General features: G+C 35.3%; 1 protein-coding gene across 1 annotated transcript in view; it reads left to right on the forward strand.

The window, feature by feature from the left end:
- The window catches only part of Cdc73 (cell division cycle 73), a 100,342-nt gene that overhangs the window by 36,177 nt on the left and 46,966 nt on the right, over positions 1-17,199 (forward strand). The window lies entirely within an intron of this gene.

Below are 17,199 nucleotides of genomic sequence, written 5' to 3' on the forward strand. Positions count from 1 at the left end.
CTGGTTATTTGCTAGAAAGAGAATACATAGACAAGTCATATTTTTAGATAAGTGTTTATTTTTAGTTATTCCTCAAACTTATCCTTCCTATTTAGTGTTTTTTTTCCCTTTTCTTTTCTCTTTTGAAATGATCATTTGTGAGCTGCAACAACTTCTTACTCATCTGATTGTTCAGAAAATTTCTCTTATATTATCAAGACAGGTGAATGTGTATTAAATGTAAAAGGTTTTGTTGTCCACAAGAGATTTCCTTGATTTTATATGTATAATTCATATTTGCTAATGTTCTTAAAATTTTTAATGTGCCTAGTTCATGTAGTTCCTGAAATTAGGATTTATCTACATTAGGATTAATCTTTGTAATTTTTAACTTGAATATCAGAGATCTCTTGATACATGACTAAATCAGTACATTAATAATTTTTATACAAAATATTTTTTTCTATATGTATTAGACAAGGCTTGTGTTTTAGTGGTCATTTCACAGCTCTAAGTTACTAAAACTTGTACAAATAAAAGTCCTGCAAGTGTTTTGATAATAAAAATCTAAAGTTTTGAGGAGCTAGAGAAATGGTTCAGTGGTGAAGAGCACTTGAGGCTCTTCCTGAGGACCCCAGTTTGGTTCCTACCATTCATGTCGGACAACTCACGAAAGCTTGCACCTCCAGCTTCAGTGGATCCAAGGACTCTGTGAGCACCACTGCACTCAGGTTTACTTTACTTACACCTTTAATACACAGATCTGTGTGGGAAATTCTGGTTAACCCTTTCTTTTCCTGAGGTGGGGATCTTACTTTATTTTTATTGTATTTTGGTGGTGCTTTTTTTTTGTTTGTTTGTTTTGTTTTGTTTTGTTTTGTTTTTGAGGCAGGGTTTCTCTGTGTAGCTTTGTGCCTTTCCTGGATCTTGCTCTGTAGACCAGACTGGCCTTGAACTCACAAAGATCCGCCTGGCTCTGGTTCCGCCTCCCGAGTGCTGGGATTAAAGGCATGCGCCACCACTACCCCGGCTGGTGGTGCTTTTTAAAGACAAGGTTTCACTATGTAGCCTTGGCTGACTTAGAATTTGCTATATAGACTAGGATGGCCTCAAACTCATAAATTTGCTTCCTGAGTGCTGGGATTAAAAGCATGAGACACATACCCTTAAAGGCATCTCATTTTGTAGATCACACACTAGCCTTGTATTTCTTGATCAGGGGATTTCCTTCTGTCTCTGCTCCTCACCTAGCTGGAGTTCAGGTACATGTTGCTTCACCTGGCTTCTGTTTAACCTTTGACTTAGATAAGTCAAGACATATGTTTGACATTGATGGTTCCAGAGTCGCAAGGTGCACAGATGTTTTCAGAACTTATCTTAGATGGAACTTCCCCCCAAAATAAGTTTCCAGGATTCATTCTTTTCTTGTCTTTTTAAAAAAAAATTCCTTCCTTCCTTTCTTCCTTCCTTCCTTCCTTCCTCCCTCCCTCCCTCCCCTTTCTCTCTCTCTCTTTTCTTTTTCTCTTTCTCTTTCTCTCTCCCCCTCCCCTCCCCCTCTCTCCCTTCCTTCCTTCTTTCCCCTTCCTTCCTTCCTTTCTTCCTTCCTTCCTTTCTCTTGTAGATGTAACAGTCTTATTAAATAAGAAACACAGAGCCAAATGCAGAGTTAATAGCCCAAGAGGTCAGAGCAATAGCTAATAAGAGCTAAAAACCTTTTACTGCCACTGCTGTCCTTCTCCTCAGCAAGAGCCTACTTCCTTTGTGTCTGTTCTTTTTATTGACTTTCTGTTCTGCCTTCTTATTGGTTGTAAACCCAACCACATGACCTGCTCATCACTGCCTGTCTGTACAGACCTCCAGGTCTTCTATGGTTGGTATTGAGATTTAAAGGCGTGTGTCTCTATGCTGGCTGTGTCCTTGAACACACAGAGATCCGCCTAGCTCTGCCTCCCAAGTGCTGGGATTAAAGGCGTGCACCACCACTGCCCAGCTTCTGCTATGGCTTGCTATTAGCTCTGACCCCCAGGCAACTTTATTTATTAACATACAAATAAAATCACATTTCAGTACAAATAAAATATCACCATGTTCTTTCTTTTCTTTCTTTCTTCCTTTCTTCTTCCCTCCCTCCCTCCCTCCCTCCCTCCTTCCCTCCTTCCTTCCTTCCTTCCATCTGTCCATAGAGGTCAGAAGAGGTCATTAGCTCCTGGAGCTATACACAGTTGTAAGCTGCCATGTGCGTGCTGGGAACCTAACCTAGGTTCTTGGGAAAAGCACTACTCTTAACCACTGAGCCGTTTCTCCAGCTCACCACTGACATTCTTTAGTGTTTAAGAAACGCTAAACCAAATAGTTTTTGTGGCAGAGAAATGTGAATGTTTTTAACATGCAGTTATTAGAAGAAAAGAGTCTTCACTGGTATTTTTCTCTTTACTCACTTTTGATGGGAATATTCTTAGAACTACTATTATTCAAAATTTAAATTAAGCTAGCTTAAGTTATGGGTTGGAAGTAAAAACATATTGAGGAAAATTCTTCATATAGTTCATATACTAGTGTTTTGGTTTAGTAGTGAGAATATATAAAGTTTAAATTTGAAACCTTTTATATTACTATGTTTCATATATTTTTATAGTATATATAATTTATGAATGGAAAATGCCATTTGAGTGTGTGTAGTGCTATGTGTCTGTATTCTCAATACTTGGGATACAGAAATAGGAGCATCACTGTAAACTTGAGATATCTGGTATATCTAGCAATTTCCAGGCCAGCCAGAGTGTGGAACTCTGCCCCAGTAGCAGTGTCATACAAAACATGGGAAGAAAATGTTACTTGGTAATGCTTTTTATTATATAGTGAATAAGATATGGTAAAGTTGTTTTGTTTTTGTTTTTTGCTTGTTTGTTTGTTTTTTTAGTTGGGTTGTAGTGAGGAACCTTTGTGCCTTTTTGCTGGAGAGGGAATAAGAAGTACTTAGAATTGATTTGTTAGTTTTAGGGATTTGATAATTTTATTAAGAATCAATTTTCTTTGGTCTAGCTTACTTAAGAGTATGTAGAAAGTTTAGAAATTACCAACTATTTGTTTCTTTTTTGTTTGTTTTGAGACAGGATCTCTCTGTATAGCCCTGGCTGTCCTGGAACTTGATATTGTAGTTCAGGTTGTCCTTAATCTCACAGAGACCTTATCTTTGCCTCCTCAGTGCTAGGATTAAAGGCATGTGCTTCCACGCCCAGCAGGCTCTGTCTTCATATTTAAGGAAGCATTTTGTACCTTGAAATTATACAAATTTGAAGCCTTTTTTTTTTTTTTTTTTTTTTTTCCCAAATCTTAAATGGTCTTATGTTAAAAAAAAACTTAGAGCCAGATATTGGGGTGAAAGCTGAAAGATTAGAGAAGCAGAGTAAGACACAGCCAACCTCACCTTGCCAACTCCTCGGCTGATCCTGTTTCCATGAGTCCTCAAGACTGAAAGCCTCTAAGTCCTCACCAGAAGGAGTCTTAGCTGAACTGTTTTAGTTCCTTTTTCCTCACACCTTTTGTACCTTTCTTTGCCCTGCTGTCACTTCTGGGATTAAAGGTGCGAGTGCTTCCCAGTACTGGGATTAAAGATAGGTTGTCACCACTGCCTGGTTCTGATTCCAGTGTGGCCTTGAACTCACAGAGATCCAGATGGATCTCTGCCTTCTGAGTGATAGGATTAAAAGTGCGTGACACCACTGTCTGGCCTCTGTGTCTAATCTAGTGACTGGCTCTGTCCCTGATCCCTCAGGCAAGCTTTATTAGGGTACACAATATATCACTACAGTTTTCTTTAACACACTCACTTGGATTAACTCCTATAGCTATAGTAAGTAGTTCCGAAAAGAAATCTTTTATGGCGAACCATTTTCAGATAGTAAGTATAAAATGAAGGTATAATAATATCACTACTACTTTTGTTTTTTAGGATAATATAAAATCTACATCTAGGTTATAATTCTTTTTTTATTTAATTAAAAAATTTTTTTTAGGTTATAATTCTTAAAGCGTGTGTGTGTGTGTGTGTGTGTGTGTGTGTGTGTGTGTGTATGTATGTATGTAAACACTTCCTTACATTTTTGATAAGATCCCCCTCATTGTTGTTCTTTGACTAATTTGCTCTTTTCTGCTTACAGAGTAAGCAGAAGGTAGTACTGTAGTAGCAGTAATGTTCTGGATTTGAGTCTATCTAGATCGCAGACCAGCCAAGGTAGATAGAATAGTTGCTCAAAGATTTCTTCCTCTTGGGCTGTCTGACCGGCTGACTGACCCCTCCCTCCCTCCCTCTCTTCATAAATAACCTTTTTGATAATTCCTGTATATCATGTAATCTAGTGGATACAGAGACAACAGAGATGAACAAAACCAGACATACTACTATAGGCTTGATTTATGGTCTTTTGGAGAAGAATTAGTGAGTGACTTGAATATGAAATTATAATTGTAGCAGGTGTGTACATTGAGGAGGTAATACTTGAAAATGGATCTGAAATTTGAGTAAGTGTGAGAAAAACAAAACACAAATTGGGAACAGTAAACAAAAAGTAAGATTAAAAGCTCTGTGATGAAAGGAAGAACATGGGAAACAGATTTGAAAGGTTGCGTTGTTTAGTGATTATGTCCGTAGCAGAGTTTCCTCTCAGAGTTAGATGTGGCCTGATTCTAGTTCATTGTCCCACATCTTGTTGATCACGTGTCTAGCATCATTCTTGTTTTTTTTTAAACAATTGTTTTTCTAGTAGATCTATTTCTTTAAAATTTATTTTTTTATTTTATTGGTGTTTTGCCTGTATGTATGTCTGTGTGAGGGTGTTGGAACCTGGAATAACAGACAATTGTGAGCTAATTGTGGGTACTTGGAATTGAACCCGCATCCTTTGGAAAAACAGTCAGTGCTCTTAACTGTTGAGCCATCTCTCCAGCCCTGAATAATATTTTGTTGGTCTAAAATTTGCCCCAAATATACTAGGAGTCTGTTGTAACTTCAACTTTTACTTTTCATTTTAAAAGAGTGTCGTAATCTGTATATTAGGTTTCTTTTATGGTAGTAAGTGTACAGTCTGATGAGGGAATTTTCACAATTGCCTGAGCTATGGTGGTTTTGTTTCTTAAGGTGCCTCACTCATCAGTCATTGTATGTTACCACCATAGCCCCAGCTGCTTTTTAAATCCCTGATCTAGAGAAAGCAGGTTCCATGTTGCTCAGGAGAAGCCAAATACTTGGGAGCACTAAAAAAATAAAATAAAAAAATAAAGATTTGCAGTAAAAAAAAAAAAAATTCTTTATTTGGTAGTAAAGATATTAAAATTTACATCATAGTTCTGTTAAGGAATTAAGAAACTGTTAAAGCCCTATTTGTACTAAGGTACAGATGTTGAGCACAAAGAGGAGTCAACAAGTGGTAGCTTTCCTTATTGACTTAGGGTGTGTGTGTGTGTGTGTGTGTGTGTGTGTGTGTGTGTGTGTGTTCCCAGTTTGACTTGCATATGTTTGTTATAACTTTTTTGATTTATTTAATATTGCTCAATGATAAAATTGATAAAATTTTCATTCAGTGTTACCAAGAGCAGTCTATTTAAATTTAAGAGAATCCATTTTCTTTCAAATCTATTAGGTATTTTGTTACAGTTGTGTATGCTTATCCTAAAACAGAAATATTTAGCCTTTGAGAGAAGGTAATTGCAGACAAGTTTTTATCACGTAGGGTGCCTTTTACTAGTCACCTGTTAGGACACAGATGTATAGGAAGAGATGTTATTTGTTTATATTGATTTGTCTTTTGAAAAAGAAACTATAGTATTTAAGATTTTAACTTGTTATAGAAATAGTATTTCCGTATAACAAGATTTCATGTGCTATATTTTTAGACTGGTATGTATTATACTGCTTGTGAATATCAAACTTGAAGTAATTTTTATAACTTGATTATATATTTCAAGATGCTTATAAGGGCTGGAGAGATGGCTCAGCGGTTAAGAGCACTGGCTGCCCTTCCAGAGTACCCAGGTTCAATTCCCGGCACCTATATGGCAGCTTACAACTGTCTGTACTTTCAGTTCTAGGGGACCCAACACCCTCCCACAGATGTACATGCAGGTAAAGCCCCAATGTACTAAAAATAAAAATAAATTTTTAAAAAAAAAAAGAATGCTTGTGAACCACCATGTGGTTACGGGGGAAATGAACCCAAGTCCTCAGTAAGAGCAGTACAGGAACTTTCCTGCTGAGGAATTTCTCCAATCCTTATATATCTCTTAAGCTTTTGAAAATTGTTCTTACACATTTCCTGGCTGTTATATGAATAGCCCATTATTAACATACTAATATTTTATACATGAATTTTAAAATTAGACCTACATTTTCACAGATTGTGTAAAGAAACCATCCCTAAATCTAATGCACAGTATTGTTTTTCTTTGTATTCAGAACAAACCTTTGCATAGCAGTTTCTCTTTAGTTTTTCTAGTGGCAACAGCTTCTTGGTTTTGTCCTAGCTTTACCTTGCCTTTTTTTTTTTTTTTTTTTTTTTAAATATTGTGTAGCTGGCTTAGATTTGGGTCATATCTTGATAAGAAGAACTTTCTATTATGATTTACCAGCCTGTTTGTTGCAGCAAGTTAGGGATTAGTTTTTGTTTTTGTTTTGCTGTTTTTTTTAAATGTAAAAAGGAATGTGACTTCTGTAGGTTTCTGTTGTGAGATCAAATGTATACATGAATACCTTGAATTGTCTTGTCCTCTGGCTGTTTGAATGTAGGATGGAATTTAATTTTAGTTTTGGCAGAATTTGTTTTTACCATGCATGCACATTTTCTGTCCTGAATGGTATAGTTTGTTGTTCTTCTACTTGGATGATATTTAGAGTGAACACATCTGGTGAATTGATATTATTTCATTATAAGAGTACCTTCTTTATCATAGAGGGTTTAAGATGAGCTATATCATTGAATATTTGGTCAACATAATCAGCATTTTAGGTGGTAATGTACTTAAAGGAAATGAACTAGAGCAGAGCATAGTAACAGATATCAGGGAATTTTAATGCACATGAAAGTTTTATAGTATTATTTAGTTTATATATCTTAAAGGGTTTTATTGAAAATTCACTTGTTCTTTTGACGATAATCTTATATAATCAAATTCAGTAGTTGATGCTTGTTTGATCAATACCACCTCTAGATTTAATAAAAGATGTTAATAACATGTATAACATATCATTTAAAATTAATCTAGGGGCTAGAGAGATGGTTTAGTCGTTAAGAATATTTAATGCTCTTATAGAGGACCTGGGCTCATTTCTGAGCATCTACATGATGGCTTGCAAGCCTCTATAACTAGTTCCAGGGTACTCGATGCCTACTTTTGACCTCTGAAGCCACTAGGCATGCATGTGATACACATATACATAAAGGCAAACATTCACACATGCATCATTACATATGATTCCAAGAACTGCACAATAGACTTTAGTTTTTTTAAAATTTAATCTCCTTTTATCATTGTACAATAAAACTTTGAATTCTTATTTCTATTTCCTGGTATTGGCACAACTTTAATTCATTTAATTTGAATAATTTTGATGCCAATATTAAACGTATTTTTCATTGTTAAATTCTAACACATTAGCTTATATTTAGGCTACTACTTTAATGTGGATCTCCTTTACTATTTAGAAAAATAGATATTAATTTTTAGTATTTTCTTTATTTTGTGATTGAAGATCTGAAACATTTTGTTCATATGACAAAATCTAGTATATTTAATGACATGCTATCTGTATAAAGGTGTTAGATAGTTTTTGATACTTTGAGGACTGTTGGCTGAACTTTAATATGCTGCATCAGATTCCTAGTGTTTGTAAATTAATTTAAATCTTCAATGAATTTTCACTTTTATATAATTCTTGAATTCAAATTATTATTTTCCAATTAATACTTTGTACTATTCATTGGATTATCTACTAATATTTCGTATTGTGTCATTGGGTTATCTGATTATTTCATCTTTTCCCTCTCCCTTTCCCGTCCTGCCCAACCTCATTTGATCTTTAATTCTAAGTTTTGGTTTCTTTTCCAGGTCTTGTTCTTGATGGATGTTTCTTTTAGTGTTGTTCTTCTTGTCTTTCCTGCTTCTCATGTTCCTCTGTGAGTGACTGCTCTCATGTTTAAGTATCTGGTTTAAATTCTTATTACTTCTGCTCTGGACAGATCTTACAGTTAGACGCTAAGTTCTTGGGGTTTTGGAATACTACTTTTCTGTGAACTGGTTGAAGAGATCTTATTTGGAAATGGAAACTTTAAGGTCTTACTTTTGCTTTCGCTGGAGAAAGTATTGTCATAGAACTGGATTACTTTTACAGCATGTATTATAGTGACACTGAGATAGTGTGTTCTCTATGTTTAGATTTTTTTTCAGTAGCATGTAAGGTGAAATAAAGACATAGTTGGAAATGGGTCATTTTAACTTCTTATAAATTATAACAAATTAATCATATCTTTTGTTAATCTTAAATAGTAAATTCTGGAGATTATTGATTCTGTAATAATTTATTTAGTGTTTTAAAATAGATGGTTCTATTCTCTTGCTATGTTTCTGCTATTATGGTCTTTTATTTGTTGTAAGTATTCTGGAATTAAAATTATTGATATATTTTATTAATCAACTCTTAGAACTAAAGTTAAGCACCTCACCTCTTTGATCTCTTAGAAGTCACTGATTTTTGTCTTCTGTTATTATTATTAGACAAAACCTCCCCAATTCAACTTTTGATGTGATCTTATAATTTCAGCAGTACATCCTATAAGACTATACATAGTACTATGTAGTGCCATAGGGGTTAGATGGAGTGGCACAGTAACCCATTCTTTTCATACTAATTATGTAGGTACATTATAATGTATCATAAACTGATAATATGTGTTTCGTATAATGTAGAAGTTACTGTAGTATTATCAGAAGATAAGAATGTACTTTCGGGCTGAGAGTGGTAGTACCTGCTTGTAATCTCAGCATTTAGAAAACTGAGGCAGGAGAGTCATGAGTTTGAGGTCAGTTTGAGCAGATTAATGAGACCTTTTCTCTTTTAAATATAAAAGGAAAAGCATAATTTTAAAGTGATGATTGAAGGGTCAGTACAGTGCTTGCCTAGCATGTGTGAGGCTCTGGGTTAAAACCCCAGCACCCTATAGATAAAACAACCACAGAAAGCTTTACTAGAAACACACTTTCTTTTTAACTGTGCTACCGTGAAAGAGATGATATTCAAAGAATTTGTGTCATATTTGGGGATACCTATGATACATAAAATGACTCACTTTTGAGTTATTGGTATTTTATGGTGCCATTTACTTTGATCCCTTCTTGAATGGGCTTCCTCAGCATTTACCATTGTTACTTCTTGTTGTTATGGCTAATCTTTCTCCAGATAGAATCTATTTCTTTATAATATATAATTTATAATATATATAACATATAATTTAACTTTAGCCCTAATACCCAATTATGTTCTGTTTGATTTGTTCAAGAAGTGGTTTTGAAGTAACTAACATTCATAATGTAGGTATTCCAAAGGTCTGACTTATCACAAGACAGGATAGAAGTTGTAGAATATCTTGGCTTTAATTCTAGGCTTTTTATTAATCACATTAAATTGTGTTATTTTCTAAGGACACAGAGAGGCAAGGATTTCTTTTTGGATTCCATATTTTCATCCTTCATACATGCTGGCTTGTTAAATTAATGAGTTAGCTTAAATCCTGCCTTCCTTATTTCAAGTTTAGTGTTACTTTACTTTTTTTTCTTATATCATGGTATAAAAGATCTTTTAATACACCGAGAATGAATGCAAAAGCCAGGTATAAATTACAAATTGAATACTATGACAAGTACCACTGTAGAAAACTATGAGTAAGGACATATGTAGTTATACTTTGTTGTTACGCACCCACTACACAGCTTCAGGATAGCAGCATTAAAAATATTTCGATTTGAAGTATTTATTTGAAAGATGTGAAGATACACCATAGAGTATGGTACCGTTTGAAAGGTTTCTTCCTAAGAATAACTGAATTAGGTAGAAAGTTTTGTTCACATTTGACTCAGTTGATGCTATTTTGCAAATACAATTCATGAAATGGACTATTGTTAGTAATAGAAGTGTCTTCAACTCTTCCCCTCTCTCCCTTCTTCCCACACACATATAATGTTGATATCAAAGTGCTAGAGGTTGCCTCATCCTTACAGTAAATAAACTAACATTTGTATTTGTTATATAAGAAATACATATTGTAACAGGTAATGAGAAGCTGATGTGGCTCAAAAGCATTAACTCCTTTCTTGGTCCAATGTGGTAACTAAAACAAGATGAAAGCCTGAAATTTTCAGCCTCTGTTATTCCTTTGTCTCCTTGTCTTAGTGTCACTTGTTAGTGGGCAAGTAGGTACATTAATCTTTCAAGAAATAGCTATTTATAAGTGAGTGATACCTCCGGCATAAGGATGAGTCATTTCCTAAACCATCATTCACCTTGAACAAACAAGGTGGAAAGGTGAGACTGACGTTCTCAGGATGAGAGCAGGTGTCTGTGATGGGACAGCTGTATCGGAACAGATTGTCTTCTAGAAACCAGATTAGTCTCCTTGGAGATGACAGTGATTACTAGCAGATTAACAGCTTCTTGTTAAGCAGGAGTTGATACAACCTTTAGTGGGTCCACACCTTTATGTGAATGCCTAAGTATCTCTTGTGCCTCCCTAATTCTTCCTTTATTTAAACATAAAGCTTATATTAGCATTCTGAGACCAAAATTTGGGGTTGGAACTCTTTTCTGTTAGTATTCCAGTACTCACGATATTTATTGGAACAGAGGGCTAGGTAGATTGTTGTGGCTGCTTTAGTTGGGCCTTCTGTTCTTCTCACACTTCTGTTTATATTGGCCTCTTGTTTAGGTTATGTTGGTTCTTGTGCACAGAAACAGGCAAGTCATCTTTTTTTTTTTAGGTGAGGATCGAACCCAGGGCCTTGGGCTTGCTAGGCAAGCGCTCTGTAACTGAGCTAAATCCCCAACCTGGCAAGTCATCTTTTACCTGTGAATTTCACACATAGGCTCTGTGTCTCTGTCACTTTAGTTTATTTTACCAAGAAACAATTAATGATATCTGTAGGAAAAGGTTATCTACCAAACCATTCATTGTCTGAGTTGCTCTTTCAAAAATTTCATCATTGTGTTTTTAGTGAGATGTATACTAGCAAGTAAGATGAAAAGTGAATTAGAACACTTCAGATTACCAGATTTTTTGTTGTTTTATTTTGTTTTCCAAGACAGGGTTTCTCTGTGTAATCGCCCTGACTGTCCCGGAACTTGCTCTGTAGACCAGCTGGCCTCAAACTCAAGCGATCCACCTGACTCTGCCTCCCTAGTGCTGGGATTAAAGGCATGCACCACCACCCCCTCTTCTTTTTCTTAGTGTTGTCTAGAATGAGCAAGATCTCTGATAATGGAAAGGTGTTTTAAACAAAAATTTAAAAACCAGAAAATTTTAAAAATTTAAAAAACAAAAATTAAAAAATCTAGCAAAATGCTAGATCATTCTTCTCTGCTCATTAATTTCTAACCTCAGACTACATTTTACACTGTATCAGGCCTAGCCAGAAAATTCTGCAGTTACATTAGAGTTCTGTTGGCTCTGCCTCAAGAGGATATGATGTTAGGAGCACAGGCTCTAAGCCCTTATTGCAGCATCGTCCTAACTGTTAAATTGCAAGGAGTAACACAACTTGGTTATTCTTCTGAAGTTTTGTGAAGATGAAAATTCATAGCCAATATCTTACTATCAGCACAGACTAGCTTTGATGTCACAATTCTCCTGCCTCTTCTGCCTCCTAGTGCTGGGGTTAAAGTCATGAGCACCTACACCTGTTTTCAGCTTCTATACTTTAATAGATAAATTGCTTGTGAATTCTTTTTCACTCCAATTTATTATTGTGGGAAAGCATACTGTAGGCATGGAATCCCCACAGACATTAGGGATGGTTTTGTTTGCTAATGTGTCTTCCATCCTGTAGTATGTTTTGGCTACAATCATAAAGTAAGCAAACAAACCAAAAAGTTGGAAAAACTGGTACAATTAAAGAATCTAGTGGTCGAAAAGATAGAAACCATAACAACGCTGAGGATTTGTTTGCAGGAACTGAATACATACACACATGCATAAATGTCCACGCACACGCGCACACACACACACGCATAAATGTATACACACATACGTATCTATTTTACATTTAACTCAGTTATAGTTTTAGTTTGGCTTTCTTTGTTTTTTTTTTTAAATAAAGGGTTGGTTTCTTTGTTTCTTATGCTCAGAGTTCTCTTTAATAATTACTATGATCTCAGAGTTGTACATATTTTTGATTTTTATTTGTTGCTGAAATTTATTTTAAAATAAATTTTATTGTCTGTTTAACATGTTAAAAGCTACATATAGTGTATTGGTTATTGTAATGAAATAAATTGACATATCAATCATTTCAAGTAGTTATCTAGATACCTCATATCAGGTCTGTAGGGGGCTTTTTGAAGTTGAGACCTATGTATTTTGACTTTACTTCATTAATTTCTCATTCCTTGATTTCTGGCAAGTTTATATATTTATTTTCTACTTCAGATCTGGAACTCAGCATTTCTGCAAGGATAAAGTGGGAGCTTTTTAAGGTGGTAGTATCTAGACACTGTAATCTGACTATTCAAAGTGTTGAGTGGGCCGGGGAATTTGTCAGTGCTTGATGCCAAGTCTGGTGGCCTGAGTTCAACTTTGGAACTCACACGGTTAAAGGAGAGGACTAACTCCTACACCTGTTCTCTACTTGCCGTGGCAAGTATGCCCTCAAACACATGCTAGAGTAAATAAGTAATTTAATAAAAACATTTTTTTTGAGACAGGGTCTCAGTTATGTTGCTCTTGCACTTCTGGCACTTGTTATGTAGATCAGCTTGGCCTTGAACTCCCGGAGATCTGCCCACCTTTGTCTCCCAAGAGGCTTAATTAAAAATAATTTTATGTATGTTCTCCATCATTGAGGTGCCCATTTTTTTTTTTTGATATTTTAGTAGACAGAGAAAGAGATTTCTTTTGAAATGCTAGATAATATTTTTTATATTGCTAGTATAAGAATTCTAATGTAATCCTAAAATCAAGAAGAAAGAGTTCTTTTGTTGTTAACAAGGAAGGAACTTCCACCTAGGCTCATGCCCCACATGCTTCTTTCTTACAAGTACACTTACTCATCACGTGGGCACCATTTCTAATAACTTTTGTCCATTTCTTTATTACACTTTAAAGACCTCATTTTCAAATACCACATCGTGGATGGAGCATTAATGTATCAGTTTTCCTAACCTTATTAATAGAATTTCTTGCTTATGTTGATAAAATATCAGTTAAAGCTTTGTGAAAATAATACCAACAGTATTCTTTGTTGTATGGCTATTATGCAATAATTTTTACCTTAGATTGTCTCCCACTAAATACATTGTGATGTACCTTGGTATCCCATGCGCATTATGGTTGCTATCTATCCTCTGCTAGTATCATTCCTGCTTGAGTTATTACTTTTGTATTTATTTTGTTTAATAGTATCACTATAAGTTGGTTTCAAACTTCTGATGCATAATTGCTGAACAAAGGGGTCAAATTCTTACGGACTTTGCTAAGTATTAGAAAATCATGCTCTTTGTTTGTTTGTTTGTTTGTTTTTCAAGACAAGGTTTCTCCGTGTAGCTTTGGTGCCTTTTCTGGAACTCACTCTGTAGCCCAGGCTGGCCTCAAACTTACATAAATCCACATGCCTCTGCCTCCTGAGTGCTGGGATTAAAGGTGTGCGCAATCACTGCCGGGCTGCATCTTTGTTTTTGTTTTTCTAGACAGGGTTTCTCTGTAGCTTTGGAGGCTGTCCTGGAACTCGCTCTGTAGACCATGCTGGCCTCGAACTCATAGAGATCCACCTGGCTCTGCCTCCCGAGTGCTGGGATTACAGGCGTGCACCACCACCGCCCGGCTCCAGCTGCTAGTGCAGATGGCCATTCTCGTTTCCTCTACTCATCTCACAAGAAAACTTTTGCCTATTTGATAGATACAGACTAGCTTATCAGTACAGTTTGTATTAGTATTTGTCTAATGTCCAGGGTTGACCTTGGTTTAGGGGAGATATCATTAGTCTATAATACCTTAATACATTTTTCCCATTTTCTATTGAGGATGGTCATTACTTTTTGTATCTTTCTTTTAATATATTGGGGCAACTAGCCTGTATAGATAGCAAGCTTCTCATTTTGTCAGTTACGTTTTTATTATGAACCAAAGATTTTTTCCAAAATTTTTGTTACCATTTATACATTATTTTACTTCTCATTTTTCAATTTTCCAATGTTTCTTACTGAAAGAATTCACTTTTTCTTTAAGAACTAATGTTTTTCATTATTGACATTTATATCTTCCATGAGTTTGGGAGTTATTCTTAGATTGAGAAACAAATACACTTCTGCATTTTCTAAATGTGGTTATGCATTTACACAGAGCAAGTTACTGAGGACATCCATATTTTGTCTTGTTCTTAAAGTGTTGGTTCCCAGGTTGGGGATTTAGCTCAGTGGTAGAGCACTTGTCTAGCAAGCTCAAGGCCCTGGGTTCGATCCTCAGCTCAAAAAAAAAAAAAAAAAGTTGGCACCTGCAAATAGTAGGCTTTCCATGTTTGATGAATGATGGGAAGCAATGTATTAAACATTTTATAGTTTACTTGCTTAAGATTTTGATTGTTATCCTCTAGTTCTAGAAAGAATAATTATGGTTTGATTAAATTTGGTTAAACTATATTACATTTAATGAGTAATAAATATGTGTTAGTTAAAAAAGATATAGTATGGGCTAGAGAGAGGGCTCAGCAGTTAAGAGCACTGGCTGTTTTTCTATTTAGCACCCACATAGCAGCTGGGTTCAATTCCCAGCACCCACATGGCAGCTCATAACTGTAAGTAACTCCAGTTCCAGGGGATCCATGGCACTAGGCATGCATGTTGTACACATATATGTGCATGCAGACAAAATATTCATACACATAAAATAAATCTTTGAAAAAGGTAAGTATAAACCTAAATGGTACTTATTGACTTGAAGTAACTAAAAACATGGATAAAATAGTGCTCGCTTCGGCAGCACCCATACTAAAATTGGAACATGGATAAAATAGCCAGTTTTCATTTTCTTAAGATCATGATTCTTACTGTGTGGTTGGAGAATATAAGCTGTATACCATTAAAATTACATTTTTTTATATTGTTATTGATTTATGTAGGGGAGCTTACTACGAACATGTTTTGTCTATTTATAACGCATGCCTTGTATCTTTTTTGCCTTGTTTTTGAAACGAGCATTGTTGTGTTGCTTTGACCAATCTGGAACTGCTAGGCTCAAGTAATTGACCTGCGCCTCATCTTCTGGAGTAGCTATAGGCAAACTTCACCATGCCCTGCTTTTCTTTTGTTTTATATTTTGACAGAAATTAATTTTGCTTAGTTATAAATAACTATGCTGTTTGCCTTCATTTTAGTTTCTTTTTCTGAATCTACAATGTCATGAATTAAACCCCACATTAAAAAGCTTAGCCGAGTAGGTGCTTGAGCAGTTAATAATGTATTTTATAGCCGCTGGAATCTTTTTTTTTTTCCTTTAAATTTTCTACATTTCATTCACTTATATTTTGTGTCTATGTGTGTGGGTCACAAGTGCCATGGTGCAAAACTGTAGTGGTTAGAGGACAACTTGTGAGAGTCTGTTCTCTTTCCTACTGTACGGGTGCCTTGGAAAGAAGCATGTTAAAGTCTTTGGTTTGTTTGTTCTTGAGACATAATCTCTCTATTACATAGCTCTGGCTGTCCTGGAACTTGCTTATGTAGACCAAGCTAGCCTCGTACTCACTGAGAGCTGTATGCCTCTACCTGGGATTAAAGGTATGTGCCACTGTGCCTGGCTAGACTTAGTCAGAGGAGTTGGCTTTGATCATACTGCATGTTAGTAGCTGTTAAATGGTGTAGTGGGTAAATATGCACAATGCTTTATTTGTCCGCTGAAAATGATCAGTTGTGACATTTAAGTGTCACTTGCCCACTATTATAGATGGAATCCTGGCCACAAAACCGCAGTACACATGTTTTTCAGAATTAAATTTACCATTCACTCATATCTACAAAGGGGAAGAGAATTCACCCAGGGGCCCAAATAGGGTTTCCTTTCGCTTTTCTTATTTATACCTAACACCTGATAACATATGTTAGCGAGAGAAAAATACCTGTGAAATCTGTGTGCATGGCCAAAGAGAATAGGCAGAGAATGGCAAATAGTGGAATAAGCCAGTTTTGTTTGGCTTTGTAGACCTGTTAAGCTTCTGTCTTAAGTGAAATATGTAGCAGAACAGCATAATGGATAAGAGCATGATCTCTGAGATGGAAGCCTTTTATTAGCCTTGTGATCTATATATTTAACCTCTCGCGTTAGTCTTTTCTTTTAGTGTTACAAGTAATGCATGAAGTAATGTACAGTACTTCAACACAGTACGAGGTACACCTGCTTCCACAATCAGTAAATAGTGTATGGTGCTGTGATTGATATTACTGTAGATGTTTCTGGAACTAGGTATTAATAAAATTCCAATTAGGATGTATGTGCTTATGCATATTATATTCATGAAAGAGATTAGGGAAAATGTGAATTATTTAGTCATTGAAGAAATTCACTGTCTCTAATTTTATTCCAAAAAAACTAGTATTGTAAATACTGAAACTTGGATTTTCCTTCTGAAACATCTGTTAACACGTTGAGTATAGTGTTACCCAGTTAACTGTAATCTTTGCTTTGATCAAATTCATATTGTTGTTTTCTAACATATCTTTCTTATATACAAAAATTTCATAGTACTGAGGTAAAGAAGATATAGTTAACAACTGGTGAGACATTTAAATAATAGCTTATTTGGCTTATATAGTTAACATTTATATTGTTGAAAATGAAATCTGAAAGTAAAATAAAATAATGTTTGCTTGTTTTCTTATCAGAATTTCCCTATTTAACCTAGTTTGGCCTTGAACTCTCATACCTCCTGCATCACTTTCCATATGCTACCCCAAAGGCAAAAAATCAGATTTTTTGA

This window comes from Onychomys torridus, chromosome 11, assembly GCF_903995425.1.
Source record: "Onychomys torridus chromosome 11, mOncTor1.1, whole genome shotgun sequence".
Classification (NCBI taxonomy): domain Eukaryota; kingdom Metazoa; phylum Chordata; class Mammalia; order Rodentia; family Cricetidae; genus Onychomys; species Onychomys torridus.